Source organism: Panulirus ornatus, chromosome 73, assembly GCF_036320965.1.
Source record: "Panulirus ornatus isolate Po-2019 chromosome 73, ASM3632096v1, whole genome shotgun sequence".
Classification (NCBI taxonomy): domain Eukaryota; kingdom Metazoa; phylum Arthropoda; class Malacostraca; order Decapoda; family Palinuridae; genus Panulirus; species Panulirus ornatus.
This window is the reverse complement of record NC_092296.1, coordinates 12423077-12436117: the sequence shown is the minus strand read 5'-3', so window position 1 is coordinate 12436117 and position 13041 is coordinate 12423077. Positions and strand designations below refer to the sequence as shown.

The window sequence follows — 13041 nt, the reverse complement described above, 5'->3', positions numbered from 1 at the left end:
GGACAAGAGCAAAGGAAGGAGTAGCGCTACTCCTGAAGCAGGAGTTGTAAGAGTATGTGATCTAGATTGGTATGGGTAAAAGTGAAAGTGGATGGAGAGAGATGGGTGAATATTGGTGCCAACGCACCTGGTCATGAGAAGAAATATCATGAGAGGCAAGTGTTTTGGGAGCAGCTGGGTGAGTGTGTTAGTAGCTTTGATGCTCGAGACTGGGTTATAGTCATTGGTGATTAGAACGCAAAGGTGAGTAATGGTGAAAAGCTTGTAAATTTGTGTGCTGAAAAAGGACTGTTGATTGGGAATACCTGGTTTAAAAAGAGAGATATACATAAGTATACGTATGTAAGTAGGAAAGATGGTCAGAGAGCATTATTAGACTATGTTTTAATTGATAGGCACATTAAGAGAGACTTTTGGATGTTAATGTGCTGAGAGGGGCAACTGAAGGGATGTCTGATCATTATCTTGTGGAGGCAATGGTGAAGACTTGTAGAGGTTTTCAGAAAAGAAGAGAGAATGTTGGGATGAAGAGAGTGGTGATAGTAAGTGAGCTTGGAAAGGAGACTTGTATGAGTAAGTACCAGGAGAGATTGAGTGCAGAATGGAAAAAGGTGAGAGCAAATGACATAAGGGGAGTGGAAGAGGAATGGGATGTATTTAGGGAAGCAGTGATGACTTGCACAAAAGATGCATGTGGCATGAGAAAGGTGGGAGGTGGGCAAATTAGAAAGGGTAGTGAGTGATGGGATGAGGAAGTAAGATTGTCAGTGAAAGAGAAGAGAGAAGCGTTTGGATGATTTTGGGAGGGAAGTAGTGCGTATGACTGGGACATGTATAAAAGAAAGAGGCAGGAGGTCAAGAGAAAGGTGCAAGAGGTGAAAAAAGGGCAAATGAGTGTTGGGGTGAGAGAGTGTCATTATATTTTAGGAAGAATAAATATATGTTTTGGAAGGAGGTAGATAAAGTGCGTATGACAAGAGAACAAATGGGAACATTGGTGAAGGGGGCAAATGGGGAGGTAATAATTAGTGCTGAAGTGAGAAGGAGATGGAGTGAGTATTTTGAAGATCTGTCGAATGTATTTGATGATAGAGTGGCAGATATAGGGTGTTTTGGTCGAGGTGGTGTGCAAAGGGAGAGGGTAAGGGAGAATGGTTTGGTGAAAACTTTGTGGAAGATGAAAGCCGGCAATGTGGTGGGTTTGGATGGTATTGCAGTGGAATTTATTAAAAAAGGGAGTGACTGTTGTTGTTGACTGGCTGGTAAGGGTATTCAGTGTATGTATGGTTCATGGTGAAGTGCCTGAGGATTGGCAGAATGCATGCAGAGTGCCATTGCACAAAGGCAAACAGGATAAAGGTGAGTGTTCAAATTGCAGAGGTATAAGTTTGTTGAGTATTCCTGGTAAATTATATGGGAGGGTATTGGTTGAGAGGGTGAAGGCATGTACAGAGCATCAGATTGGGGAAGAGCAGTGTGATTTCAGAAGTGGTAGAGGATGTGTGGATCAGGTGTTTGCTTTGAAGAATGTATGTGGAAGTATTTAGAAAAATGGATGGATTTGTATGTAGCATTTATGGATCTGGAGAAGGCACATGATAGAGTTGATGGAGATGCTCTGTGGAAGGTATTAAGAGTATATGGTGTGGGAGGTAAGTTGCTAGTTGGAAGAGAGGCAAGTGATTGGTTCCCAGTGAATGTTGGTTTGCAGCAGGGGTGTGTGATGTCTCCATGGTTGTTTAATTTGTTTGTGGATTGGGTTGTTAGGGAGGTGATTGCAAGAGTCTTGGAGAGAGGGGCAAGTATGCAGTCTTTTGTGGATGAGAGGGCTTGGGAAGAGAGTCATTTGTTGTATGCTGATGGTACAGCACTGGTCGCCGATTTGAGTAAGAAACTGCAGAAGTTGGTGACTGAGTTTGGTAAAGTGTGTGAAAGAAGAAAGCTGAGAGTAAATATGAATAAGAGCAAGGTTATTAGGTTTAGTAGGGTTTAGGGACAAGTAAATTGGGAGGTGGGTTTGAATGGAGAAAAACTAGAGAAGTGAAGTGTTTTAGGTTGAGAGAACAGAAGAGGGTGGATTGAAATAGTTTGGTCACATGGAGAGAGTGAGTGAGGAAAGACTGACAAAGAGGATATATATGTCAGAGGTGGAGGGAACGATGAGAAGTGGGAGACCAAATTGGAGGTGGAAGGATGGAGTAAAAAAGGTTTTGAGGGATCGGGGCCTGAACATAGAGGATGGTGAAAGGCGTGCAAGGAATAGAGTGAATTGTAACTATGTGGTGTACCGGGGTCTATGTGGTGCCAATGGATTGACCCAGGGCATGTGAAGCATCTGGGTTTACATGGAAAGTTTTGTGGGGCCTGGATGTGAAAAGGGAGCTATGGTTTCAGTGCATTATGCATGACAGCTAGAGACTGAGTGCCAACGAATGTGATCTTTGTTGTCATTTCCTAGCGCTGTCTTTCACATGCTCGGGTGGAGGGAGGTGCCATTCATGTGTGGTGGGACAGCAACCGTAATGGATGAAGGCAGCAAGTATGAATATGTACATGTGTATATATGTCTGTGCAGGTATATGTATGTATACGTTGAAATATATAGGTATGTATATGTGCATGTGTGGGCGTTTATGTATGTACATGTGTATATGGGTTTTTTGGGCCATTGATTTGTCTGTTTCCTTGCACTACCTCGCTAATGCAGGTGACAGCAACTGGGTATAATAAAAGAAATAAAAGATGAAATATATATATCCCTGGGTATAGGGGAGAAAGAATACTTTCCACGCAATCCCTGCATGTAGTAGAAGGCGACTAAAGTGGATGGAAGTGAGGGGCTAGAGATCCTCCCCTCCTTGTATTTTAACTTTCTAAAAGGGGAAACAGAAGAAGGAATCATGCTGGGTGTGTTCATCCTCCTCGAAGGTTTAGACTAGGGTGTCTAACTGTGTGTGGATGTAACCAAGATGGAGAAAAAGGAGAGATAGGTAGTATGTTTGAGGAAAGGAACTTGGACGATTTGGCTCTGAGTGAAATGAAGATTAAGGGTAAAAGGGAAGAGTGGTTTTGGAATGTCTTGGGAGTAAAGTTAGGGGTTGGTGAGAGGACAAGAGCAAAGGAAGGAGTTGTGGGAGTATGTGATAGTGTAAGAAAGGAAACTCTAGATTGATATGGGTAAAACTGAAAGTGGATGGAGAGAGATGGGTGATTATTGGTGCCTATGCACCTGGGCATGAGAAGAAATATCATGAGAGGCAAGTGTTTTGGGAGCAGCTGAGTGAGTGTGTTAGCAGTTATGGTGCACGAGAGCAGGTTATAGCGATGGGTGATTTGAATGCAAAGGTGAGTAATGTGACATTTGAGGGTATAATTGGTGTACATAGGGTGTTCAGTGTTGTAAATGGAAATGGTGAACAGCTTGTAGATTTCTGTAGTGAAAAAGGATTGGCAACTGGGAATATCTGGTTTGAAATGAGAAAATACATAGGTATACATATGTAAGTAGGAGAGATGGCCAGAGAGTGTTATTGGATTACATGTTATTTGATAGGCACGTGAAAGAGAGACTTTTGGATGTTAATGTGCTGAGAGGGGCAACTGGAGGGAGGTGTCTGATCATTATCTTGTGAAGGCGATGGTGAAGATTTTTAGAGGTTTTCAGAAAAGAAGAGAGAATGTTGGGATGAAGAGAGTGGTGAGAGTAAGTGAGCTTGGAAAGGAGACTTGTGTGAGGAAGTACCATGAGAGATTAAGTGGAGAATGGAAAAGGTGAAAGCAAATGACATAAGGGGAGTGGGGGAGGAATGGGATGTATTTAGGGAAGCAGTGATGACTTGCACAAAAGATGTCTGTGGCATGAGAAAGGTGGGAGATGGGCAGATTAGAAAGGGTAGTGAGTGGTGGGATGAGGAAGTAAGATTGTTAGTGAAAGAGAAGAGAGATGCGTTTGGACGATTTTTAGAGGGAAGTAGTGCAAATGACTTGGAGATGTATAATAGAAAGAGGCAGGAAGTCAAGAGAAAGGTGCAAGAGGTAAAAAGAGGGCAAAAGAATGTTGGGATGAGAGAGTATCATTAGATTTTAGGGAGGATAGAAACATGTTTTGGAAGGAGGTAAGGAGGTAAATAAAGTGCGTATGACAAGAGAACAAATTGGAACATCGGTGGTAGGTGGCTAATGGGGAGTTAATAACAAGTATTGGTGAAGTGAGAGGGAGATGGAGTGAGTTTTTTAAGTTTTGTTGAATGTGTTTGATGATACAGTGAAAGATATAGGGTGTTTTGGTTGAGGTGGTGTGCAAAGTGAGAGGGTCAGGGAGAATGGTTTGGTAAACAGAGAAAAGGTGGTGAAAGTTTTGTGGAAGATGAAAGCCAGCAAGGCGGCGGGTTTGATTGGTATTGCCGTGGAATTTATTAAAAAAGGGGGGTGACTTAGTTGTTGACTGGCTGGTAAGGATATTCATTGTATGTATGGTTCATGGTGAAGTGCCTGAGGATGGGTAGAATGCATGCATAGTGCCATTGCACAAAGGCAAAAGGTATAAAGGTGAGTGTTCAAATTACAGAGGTATAAGTTTGTTGAGTATTCCTGGGAAATTATATGGGGGGGGGGGTATTGATTGAGAGGGTGAAGGCATGTACAGAGCATCAGATTGGGGAAGAGCAGTGTGGTTTCAGAAGTGGTAGAGGATGTGTGGATCAGGTGTTTGCTTTGAAGAATGTATGTGAGAAGTACTTAGAAAAACAGATGGATTTGTATCTAGCATTTATGGATCTGGAGAAGGCATATGATAGAGTTTACAGATGGATTTGTATCTAGCATTTATGGATCTGGAGAAGGCATATAATAGAGTTGATAGAGATGCTTTGTGGAAAGTATTAAGAGTATATGGTGTGGGAGGTAAGTTGCTAGAAGCAGTGAAAAGCTTTTATCAAGGATGTAAGGCATGTGTACGAGTAGGAAGAGAGGAAAGTGATTGGTTCTCAGTGAATGTCGGTTTGCGGCAGGGGTGCATGATGTCTCCATGTTTGCTTAATTTGATTTTGGATGGGGTTGTTAGGGAGGTGAATGCAAGAGTCTTGGAGAGAGGGGCAAGTATGCCTTCTGTTGTGGATGACAGGGCTTGGGAAGTGAGCCAGTTGTTGTTCGCTGATGATACAGCACTGGTGGCCGATTCAAGTGAGAAATTGCAGAAGTTGGTGACTGAGTTTGGTAAAGTGTGTGAAAGAAGAAAGCTGAGAGTGAATGTGAATAAGAGCAAGGTTATTAGGTTCAGTAGGGTTGAGGGACAAGTAAATTGGGAGGTAAGTTTGAATGGAGAAAAACTGGAGGAAGTGGAGTGTTTTTGATATCTGGAAGTGGATTTAGCAGTGGATGGAACCATGGAAGTGAGTCACAGGGTTGGGGAAGGGACAAAGGTTCTGGGAGCATTGAAGAAAGTGTGGAAGGCAAGAGCGTTATCTTGGAGAGCAAGAATGGGTATGTTTGAAGGAATAATGGTTCCAACAATATTATATGGTTGCAAGACATGGGCTATAGATAGGGTTGTGCAGAGGAGGGTGGATGTGTTGGAAATGAAATGTTTGAGGACAATATGTGGTTAAAGGGTAAGAGAGATGTGTGGGTATAAAAAGAATGCAGTTGAGAGAACAGAAGAGGGTGTATTGAAATGGTTTGGTCAAATGGAGACAATGAGTGAGGAAAGATAATGAGGATATATGTGTCAGAGGTGGAGGGAACGAGGGGAAGTGGGAGACCAAATTGGAGATGGAGGGATGGAATGAAAAAGATTTTGAGCGATCATGGCCTGAACATACAGGATGGTGAAAGGCATGCAAGGAACAGAGTGAATTGGAATGATGTGGTATACCAGGGTCGACATGCTGTCAGTGGATTGAACCAGGGCTTATGAAACGTCTGGGTTTACATGGAAAGTTTTGTGGGGCGTGGATGTGAAAAGGGAGCTGTGGTTCCGATGTTGTCCTTTCCTAGCGCTATCTTTCACGTGCTCGGGGGAAGGGGGATGCCCTTTTCATGTGTGGTGGGATGGTGACCAGAATGGATAAAGGCAGCTAGTATGAATATGTACATGTGTATATATGTAGATGTCTGTGCAGGTATATGTATGTATACGTTTAAATATATAGGTATGTATTTGTGCGTGTGTGGGCGTTCATGTATATACATGTGTATGTGAGCTTTTTGGGCCATTCTTTTGTCTGTTTCTTTGTGCTACCTCGCTAACACAGGAGACAGTGACTAGGGATAGGGGAGAAAGAATACTTTCCATGCATTCCTTGCGTGTTGTAGGTGACTAAAGTGGATGGGAGTGGGGGACTAGAGACCCTCCCCTCCTTGTATTGTAACTTTCTAAAAGGGGAACAGAAGAAGGAATCATGTTGGGAGTCATCCTCTTCGAAGGCTCAGACTGGGGTGTCTAAGTGTGTGTGGATGTAACCAAGATGAGAAAAAAGTAGATAGGTAGTATGTTTGAGGAAAGGAACCTGGATGTTTTGGCTCTGAGTGAAACGAAGCTCAAGGGTAGAGGAGAAGAGTGTTTGGGAATGTCTTGGGGAGTAAAGTCAGTGGTTGGTGAGAGGACAAGAGCAGAGGAAGGAGTAGCACTACTCTTGAAGCAGGAGTTGTAGGAGTATGTGATAGAGTGTAAGAAAGTAAACTCTAGATTGATATCGGTAAAACTGAAAGTGGATGGAGAGAGATGGGTGATTATTGGTGCCTATGCACCTGGTCATGAGAAGAAATATCATGAGAGGCAAGTGTTTTGGGATCAACTGAGTGTGTGTGTGTTAGCAGCTCTGATGCACGAGAATGGGCTATAGTGATGGGTGATATGAATGCAAAGGTATGTAATGTTGCAGTTGAGGGTATAATTGGTGTACATGGGGTGCTCAGTGTTGTAAATGGAAATGGTGAAGCTTGTAAATTTGTGTGATGAACAAGGACTGGCGATTGGGAATACCTGGTTTAAAATGAGAGAATACATAAGTATAAGTAAATAGGAGAGATGGCCTGAGAGCATTATTGGATTACATGTTATTTGATAGGGACATGAAAGAGAGACTTTTTTAATGTTAATATGCTGAGGTGATGGTGAAGATTTTTAGAGGTTTACAGAAAAGAAGAGAGAATGTTGGGGTGAAGAGAGTTGTGAGAGTAAGTGAGCTTGGAAAGGAGACTTGTGTGAGGAAGTACCAGGAGAGATTGAGTGGAGAATGGAAATTGTGAGAGCAAATGACGTAAGGGTAGTGGGGGAGGAATGGGATGTATTTAGGGAAGCAGTGATGAATTGTGCAAAAGATGCCTGTGGCATGAGAAAGGTGGGAGGTGGGCAGATTAGGAAGGGTAGAGAGTGGTGGGATGAGGAAGTAAGATTGTTAGTGAAAGAGAAGAGAGGTGTTTGGACGATTTTTGGAGGGAAGTAGTGCAAATGACTTGGAGATGTATAATAGGAAGAGGCAGGAAATCAAGATAAAGGTGCAAGAGCTGAAAAAGAGGGCATATGAGAGTTGTGGTGAGAGAGTATCATTAAATTTTAGGGAGAATAAAAAGTTGTTTTGCAAGGAGGTAAATAAAGTGCGTAAGACGAGAACAAATGGTAACATCGGTGAAGGGGGCTAATGGGGAAGTAATAACAAGTAGTGGTGAAGTGAGGAGAAGTTTTAGAGGTTTTGTTTTAGAGGTTTGTTGAATGCGTTTGATGATAGAGTGGTAGATATAGGGTGTTTTGGTCGAGGTGGTGTGCAAAGTGAGAGGGTCAGGGAGAATGGTGTGGTAAACATAGAAGAAGTAGTGAAAGCTTTGTGGAAGATGAAAGCCAGCAAGGCGGCGGGTTTGGATGGTATTGCTGTGGAATTTATGAAGAAAAATGGTGACTGTGTTGTTGACTGGTTGGTAAGGATATTCAGTGTATGTATGGTTCATGGTGAAGTGCCTGAGGATTGGCAGAATGCATGCATAGTGCCATTCCTGGGTAATTATATGGAAGAGTATTGATTGAGAGGGTGAAGGCATGTACAGAGCATCCGATTGGGGAAGACCAGTGTGGTTCCAGAAGTTGTAGAGATATGTGGATCAGGTGTTTGCTTTGAAGAATGTATGTGAGAAATACTTAGAAAAACAGATGGATTTGTATGTAGCATTTATGGATCTGGAGAAGGCATATGATAGAGTTGATAGAGATGCTTTGTGGAAGGTATTAAGAGTATATGGTGTGGAAGGTAAGTTGCTAAAAGCAGTGAAAAGTTTTTATCATTGATGTAAGGCATGTGTATGAGTAGGAAGAGAGGAAAGTGATTGGTTCCCAGTGAATGTCAGTTTGTGGCAGAGGTGCGTGATGTCTCCATGGTTGTTTAATTTGTTTATGGATGGGGTTGTTAGGGAGGTGAATTTTGGTGAGTTTTGGAGAGGGGGGACAAGTATGCAGTCTGTTGTGGATGAGAGGGCTTGCGAGTGAATCAGTTGTTGTTTGCTGATGATACAGCGCTGGTAGCTGATTCGGATGAGAAACTGCAGAAGTTGGTGACTGAGTTTGGTAAAGTGTGTGAAAGAAGAAAGCTGAGAGTAAATGTGAGTAAGAGGAAGTGAAGTGTTTTAGATATCTAAGAGTGGATTTATCAACGGATGGAACCATGGAAGCAGAAGTGAGTCAAAGGGTGGGGGAGGAGGCGAAGTTTCTGGGAGCGTTGAAGAATGTGTAGAAGGTGAGAATGTTATCTCAGAGAGCAAAAATGGGTATGTTTGAAAGAATTGTGGTTCCAACACTGTTATATGGGATGTAGATAGCGTTGTGCGGAGGAGGGTGGATGTGTTGGAAATGAAATGTTTGAGGACACTATGTAGTGTGGGGTGGTTTGATCAAGTAAGTAATGAAAGGGTGAGAGATGTGTGGTATTAAAAAGAGTGTGGTGGAGAGAGTAGAGGAAGGTGTATTGAAATGGTTTGGTCACATGGAGAGGATGAGTGGGGAAAGATTGACAAAGAGGCTATATGTGTCACAGGTGGAGTGAACGAGAAGTGGGAGACCAAATTGGAGGTGGAAGGATGGAGTGAAAAAGATTTTGAGTGATCGGGGCCTGAGCATATAGGAGGGTGAAAAGCATGCAAAGAATAGAGTGAATTGGAACGATGTGGTATACTGGGGTAAACAATGGAAAGTTTTGTGGGGCCTGGATGTGGAAAGGGAGCTGTGGTTTCAGTGCATTACACATCACAGCTAGAGACTGAATGTGAATGAATGTGGCCTTTGTTGTCTTTTCCTAGCACTACCTTGGGCATGGGGCAGGGGGTGCCTTTTCATGTGTGGAAGGGTGGCAACGGGAATGGATGAAGGCAGGAAGTATAAATATGTACATGTGTATATATGTATAAGTCTGTGTATGTATATGTTGAAATATATAGGTATGTATATGTATGTGTATGGGTTGGGCCATTCTTTCGTCTGTTTCCATGCGCTACCATGCTAACGCGGGAGATAGTGACTAAGTATCATAGAAAAAAATAAGAAAACTTTTAATAATGACAATAAAAATAGTGAAGCAGTTATGGAATGTGCAAGAGATGCATGTGGTATGCAAAAGGTGGGCAGAATAGGAAGGGTTGTGAGTGGTGGGATGAAGTAAAGAGGCATTTGGGTGGTACTAACAGGAAAGGAGTGGAAATGATTGGGAGATGTATAGGTGAAATTTGCAGTAGTTGAAGAAGGTGCAGGGGATGAAAAAAGAGGGAAAAATGAGATATGGGTTGGGAGGGTGTCATTAAACTTTAGGGAGAACAAAAAGATGTTTTGGAAAAAGGTAAATAAGTGGAAAAGACCACTTAGGGAGAATAAAAAGATGTTCTGGAAGGAGGTAAATAAAGTGCGTAAGACAAGGGAGCAAATGGGAACTTCAGTGAAGGGCGCAAATGGGGAGGTGATAACAAGTAGTGGTGATGTGAGAAGGAGATGGAGTGAGTATTTTGAAGGTTTGTTGAATGTGTTTGATGATAGAGTGGCAGATATAGGATGTTTTGGTCGAGGTGGTGTGCAAAGTGAGAGGGTTAGGGAAAATGATTTGGTAAACAGAGAAGAGGTAGTAAAAGCTTTGCGGAAGATGAAAGCCGGCAAGGCAGCAGGTTTGGATGGTATTGCAGTGGAATTTATTAAAAAAGGGGGTGACTGTATTGTTGACTGGTTGGTAAGGTTATTTAATGTATGTATGACTCATGGTGAGGTGCCTGAGGATTGGCGGAATGCGTGCATAGTGCCATTGTACAAAGGCAAAGGGGATAAGAGTGAGTGCTCAAATTACAGAGATATAAGTTTGTTGAGTATTCCTGGTAAATTATATGGGAGGGTATTGATTGAGAGGGTGAAGGCATGTACAGAGCATCAGATTGGGGAAGAGCAGTGTGGTTTCAGAAGTGGTAGAGGATGTGTGGATCAGGTGTTTGCTTTGAAGAATGTATGTGAGAAATACTTAGAAAAGCAAATGGATTTGTATGTAGCATTTATGGATCTGGAGAAGGCATATGATAGAGTTGATAGAGATGCTCTGTGGAAGGTATTAAGAATATATGGTGTGGGAGGCAAGTTGTTAGAAGCAGTGAAAAGTTTTTATCGAGGATGTAAGGCATGTGTACGTGTAGGAAGAGAGGAAAGTGATTGGTTCTCAGTGAATGTAGGTTTGCGGCAGGGGTGTGTGATGTCTCCATGGTTGTTTAATTTGTTTATGGATGGGGTTGTAAGGGAGGTGAATGCAAGAGTTTTGGAAAGAGGGGCAAGTATGAAGTCTGTTGGGGATGAGAGAGCTTGGGAAGTGAGTCAGTTGTTGTTCACTGATGATACAGCGCTGGTGGCTGATTCATGTGAGAAACTGCAGAAGCTGGTGACTGAGTTTGGTAAAGTGTGTGAAAGAAGAAAGTTAAGAGTAAATGTGAATAAGAGTAGGGTTGAGGGTCAAGTCAATTGGGAGGTGAGTTTGAATGGAGAAAAACTGGAGGAAGTGAAGTGTTTTAGATATCTGGGAGTGGATATGGCAGCGGATGGAACCATGGAAGCGGAAGTGGATCATAGGGTGGGGGAGGGGGTGAAAATTCTGGGAGCCTTGAAGAATGTGTGGAAGTCGAGAACATTATCTCGGAAAGCAAAAATGGGTATGTTTGAAGGAATAGTGGTTCCAACAATGTTGTATGGTTGCGAGGTGTGGGCTATGGATAGAGTTGTGCGCAGGAGGATGGATGTGCTGGAAATGAGATGTTTGAGGACAATGTGTGATGTGAGGTGGTTTGATCGAGTAAGTAACATAAGGGTAAGAGAGATGTGTGGAAATAAAAAGAGCGTGGTTGAGAGAGCAGAAGAGGGTGTTTTGAAATGGTTTGGGCACATGGAGAGAATGAGTGAGGAAAGATTGACCATGAGGATATATGTGTCGGAGGTGGAGGGAACGAGGAGAAGAGGGAGACCAAATTGGAGGTGGAAAGATGGAGTGAAAAAGATTTTGTGTGATCGGGGCCTGAACATGCAGGAGGGTGAAAGGAGGGCAAGGAATAGAGTGAATTGGAGCGATGTGGTATACCGGGGTTGACGTGCTGTCAGTGGATTGAATCAAGGCATGTGAAGCGTCTGGGGTAAACCATGGAAAGCTGTGTAGGTATGTATATTTGCGTGTGTGGACGTATGTATATACATGTGTATGGGGGTGGGTTGGGCCATCTCTTTCGTCTGTTTCCTTGCGCTACCTCGCAAACGCGGGAGACAGCGGAAAAAAAAAAAAGTGGAAAAGACAAGAGAACAATTGGAAACATCATGATGGGGCAAAATGGAAAGTTATGACTCTTAGTGATGAAGGGAAGAAGAGATGGAGTGAGTATTTTGAAGGATTGATAAATGTATTTAATGATAGAATGGCAGATGAAGGGTGTTTTGTTCAGGGTGGTATGTGAAGTGAGATGGTTTGGTGAAGTAAGAAGCTTTGCAGAAGATGAAATGTGGCAAGGCAGTGGGAGTTGATGGTATTGCAGTTGAATTTATTAAGAATGGGATTGACTGTGCTGTTGATTGGTTGGTAAGGATACTCATTGTATGTATGGATCATAGTGAAGTACCTGAGGATTGGCAGATTGCATATATATATATATATATATATATATATATATATATATATATATATATAGTGCCACTCTATAATGGTAAAGGGATAAATGTGAATGTTCATATTTCAGAGGTATATGTTTGTTGAATATACCTTGTAAATTGTATAGGGGGGTTATTGATCGATAGGGTGAAGGCATGTACAGAGCATCAGACTGGGGAGGAGGAGTGTGGTTTCAGAAGTGGAAAAGGATGTTTGGATCAGGTATTTAATTTGAAGAATATGTGTGAGAAGTACTTTGAAAAACATGGATTTGTATGTGGCATTTATGGATCTAAGAAGGCATATGATAGGATTGATGTGATGCTTTGAGAAAAGTAGAGAAGTGTTTATCAAGGATGTAAGGCATGTGTACAAGTAGGAAGAGTGATTAGTTCCCAGTGAAGGTCAGTTTGCAGCAGGGATGTAGGATGTCCCCATGGTTGTTTAATTTGTTTATGGATGGGATGGTGAGGTAGGTAAATGCAGTCTATTGGGGATTAGAGTGCCTGGGAAATGAGTCGTTTTCGGATGATATAATACTGATGGCTGCTTCGAGCGAGGAAATGAAGAAGTTGATGACTGAGTTTGGAATAGTGTTTTACAGGAGAAAGTTGAGAATGAATGTGAATAAATGCAAGGTTGTTAGGTTCAACAGGGTTGAGGGACTGAATGTGAATAGATGCAACGTTATTAGGTTCAACAGGGTTGAGGGCCTGAATGTGAATAAATGCAAGGGTGAAGGGCCAAGTTAGTTGGGATGTAATTGAATTAAGAAAAGTTTGAGGAAGTGAAGTATTTTAGATATGTGGGACCGGGCTCCGCAGTGAATGGAACCATGGAAGTGGAAGTGAATCATAGGATGGGGGAGAGGGCAAAGATTCTGGAGCAATGAAGAATGTATGGAAAG

General features: G+C 42.4%; 1 protein-coding gene across 1 annotated transcript in view; it reads left to right on the top strand.

Moving 5' to 3' along the window:
* Taf8 (TBP-associated factor 8) overlaps nucleotides 1–13041 on the top strand; it is a 113015-nt gene that overhangs the window by 98167 nt on the left and 1807 nt on the right. The window lies entirely within an intron of this gene.